The following is a 3693-nucleotide window of genomic DNA, read 5'->3' as shown; positions in this document are numbered from 1 at the left end:
GGCCGGTGTGGAGGACTTGAGGCCGGATTTTGTCTGTGGCTTGAGTACTGAGATTTCGATTGTGTGAGCACGTGCATTTGGGACTAATATGCCCTTTTGTGTCCTTATTGGTGGGGTTTGTGACTGGATGACTATGGGGTGAGTATGATTTGATTGCGAGATGTGTTCAGATTGTACGAATGTGACAAGAAGATGGAGATGTAGCAAGGACTATTGTGTGTTTGACTTCTGTCTTGAGTTGGCGTATGGCCTCGAGCTATGGGTGTGTTGAAAGACCTCTCATGTAGTTTAGTTATGGAGTGAGGTAGATCTTCATGTTGTGTTATGAGTTCAGACTCAGGGAGATTAAGTGATTGCGTGATAGTTATGATTATAGAGGAGTATAGAGAGATACAAGTGTGAGACTAAGCAGGTGGATAATCTCATGCGGGGTGTTCTGAGGTTTGTGTGATCCCTATGTTGTTTGCTGGGAGTCCTCTTTTACCAGTGAAATATACGTGTTGCAATTTGAGTTTGGATCATTTATGAGAGTTGGCTTGACTGTTACGAGGGTGAATGCGAGATTTGCAAATGATTTGAGGTATTAGATAGGTTGTGTTGCATGAGCTTATGAAGGATTTAGCTGAAGCTCACTATGGCATTATGGCAGTAATAGAGTATGGGCATCGTGAGTTATTGTGTGTTTTGATCTATGGCTTGGGCCAAGTGGGGGAGTCTGCTATTGATCACTTGATTGCACTGTTATGTGTTGTATTAGTTTTAGTTTGAGGTATACTGGTAAATCAGTTGTGGCTTACAGAGGTTGAGATCGAGGATGACTCGAGTAAAGGAAATTTTGGATAAGGGTTGTGTTATGCTTTATGGGTATATAGGAAACATTGGATGATTTAGTTTTTGTTGTAAGGGATGTAATGTGTATGGAGCAGGAAAATCGCTCGGCTGCTTAGAAGGATGGGTTACTTCCTTAGGTGTTGTTGTACTAATGGGGGCACAGGTCGTTAGGTTCGTTTGATAAGTTTAATTGAGACATGAGTAGAGTGGATGACTCCCGAGAATATTCTAGTGATTCAAGATTCATATGCAACAATTGGGGATCTTCAGGATGTGTATTTGGCTAGAAACTGAGGTTTTCATTGGAGGGTGTCAAGACTTGCGACATTTCTATATCATTATGGATCCTACATATGAGTATCAGAAAGGTGAAGGTAATGGCTTTAGATTCGTAGGAAGTCTTTCAGGGTAAGTATTTTGAAAGTGGTACTTTTGGGGATATTTAAGAGAGTATTCAGTGGCTTATGAGCCTTAGGGCGGTGTGGTTTTATGCTTGGGTCTCGTGTGGTGAGTCTGGGTTGAGGATTGTGGTGTTATGGCGAGGAGAAGTATCCATTTGAAGGTAATTCAGAAGGAAATCGGATAGATAGGACAGCTTGGTAGTAGGTTGGATCGGTATGGTCATGGGTATGATTAGTTCTTTAGGTGTTTATGAGGTAATGAGTTTCTACAGGTGTTTCGTGGCAATGCTCTTGGATTTTTGGTGACCTGCGTAGCTTGGTTGAGTTAGAAGGATTCAGTCCTGATGGTTTGGTTTTGTGCAAATAGGATTCGGAGAGTTCTTGATGGTTTCTACCACGTAGAGATGTATATTTTCTACTGGCGTGAGGAGCATGTGATGTATAGTGGTTTTCTCCTAGATGGGATCAAATGGAAAGTTCTTGGCTAGTTGAGTACATATTTGCTTGTGACTCGGAGTGGATTATGAAGTTCTCATATTTACCATAGGATGGCATGGTATATGCGGTATGTTGTGTAGGATTGAGATTTGCATGTGTAAGGTCACGGTTCAGTTCTGAAAGGAAGGTTATAAATTCTTAGGCAGCATGGACAGTTTCAGATGAATAGGTAAATGATATTACTAACTGGTATGGCTTGATGAGAGTATACATTTCAAAAAGGGCAATGTGTTTGAGTTATGGATACTTCATTGGTATTGCGACACTCTCTTGTTTGATCGGCTGCTGGAGTTCAAATTTTGCTTTGTGGAACAGAAGAATTTATAAGTATTTCTCGTGGGATGACCGTGTAATTGGAGAAGTGTGGACATTCGGGCGGTGGAGTTGAGATCAGAGATGGTGATTCGTATGTTTTATGGATTTGGAGACTGGGAGTTTTCGTGAGTAGATTGTTCCGTGGTTATGGACTGTAAAAATGTAGCCAAAGTTAGTCAGAGGTTAGTATGTGTTGTGATTCGGTCATTGTAGACGTTCGGAGGGTTATTTATCTATCGTGGGGGACTAGAGCTGATTTCGGGTTCATTGGTAGGCCCAATATAGATGTGTATTCTGCATCAAGTCGGATTTGTTGACTCCGAACTGCTATTGTTGAGGGAGGTGCCATTCGGATGTTGTGGAGCTTATTCGTGTTCTGTGATGATCCGTGAGTTACTCTTCCATGCTATGAGGAGTTGTGATTCGTTGGTTATATGCACATATGGTGCGGTTCAATTTAAGCTTTATAGCGAAATTTGAGCGAGATGAGTATATGGGAATTGCATGATTGATTGCGTGTTGGCTATGTTCTTTTCGGATTGTGGTATTGGGTTATTTGCTCCGTAGTTATGGTAATGCACTTTGGGTACTTGATGTCGAATTTTGCATGGTTATTAATTTTGAGCAAGGTGGCTCGAGGTATACAATACGGACCAGCGTTTGGATGGGATCACGCGTTGTAGCGGAGTTGTGTAGAGGTACGACACTTTGTGTTAGATTCGTGAGTTTTGGTTCTACGATGTGTGCTAGGCTCTTAGCATGGTTGTGTTGGTACTTGTTGAGCTGGTGGGATAGTTTTCTCACTTGAGTCATTTTCATGATTGAGTACATTTGGTATGTTGCTATTGGGTGCACGATTGCACATGTCATGGTTCTGGGTTGTATTGATGTGTCATGTCACTAGGGTGGTCGTGTTTGATGAGATGAGGTCATTGGACTTATAATGAATGCTATAAGAATTGACTACAGCATGGTTAGAAGGATAATCTCGAAAGTCGACTTAGAAATCTACTATAATTCCTGTCGGAGAAGAGGGAGCTCCATGACATGTTGATCTGACGAATGGTTATGAGTTTCTGCGTGTTTCTTTCATCATTTGGCAGTGTATGAAGGTGTTAGAACGAGGCTTTATTTGATAGGAGGTTTATTATCGGTATTGGGTTGTTATGAGCAACTACTGTAATCAGAAATTGTCGCTATGAGTGTTTGAATTACGTGGTATATCATGTGACTACATCTTGGGTTATGATTTCAGTTTGTTTGGACTTATAGTGTGTAGATGCGAGGTTCCGATCTTACAGAAAATTCCGGATGTTGGAAATTGGGCCTTGTGACTTATGTACTAGGTTGAAATGAGAAATTTCAGTCATGTTGTGTTATCGGACCTATATGGGATAGGGTGACATGGGATCACCCCCGGGTATGTGCATAGTGAGGGTACACGGTGATTTGATGGCTTTTGGAACAACTCCTGGCACGTTCGAGGACAAACGTTTGTTTAAGAGGGGAATAATGTAACGTCTTGGCCGGTCGTTTCATGAGTTATAGCCTCATTTCCCCCATTTCCCCTTACGCTTGTGTTCTTTAGTTGTATTTTATCGTATCGTGTTGGTTGGTTAGGGTCCGGAGTAGTTTTGGAGTGGAATGA

Source organism: Nicotiana attenuata, chromosome 9 (assembly GCF_001879085.1).
Source record: "Nicotiana attenuata strain UT chromosome 9, NIATTr2, whole genome shotgun sequence".
In the NCBI taxonomy this organism is placed as follows: Eukaryota; Viridiplantae; Streptophyta; class Magnoliopsida; order Solanales; family Solanaceae; genus Nicotiana; species Nicotiana attenuata.
This window is presented reverse-complemented; position numbering follows the sequence as displayed.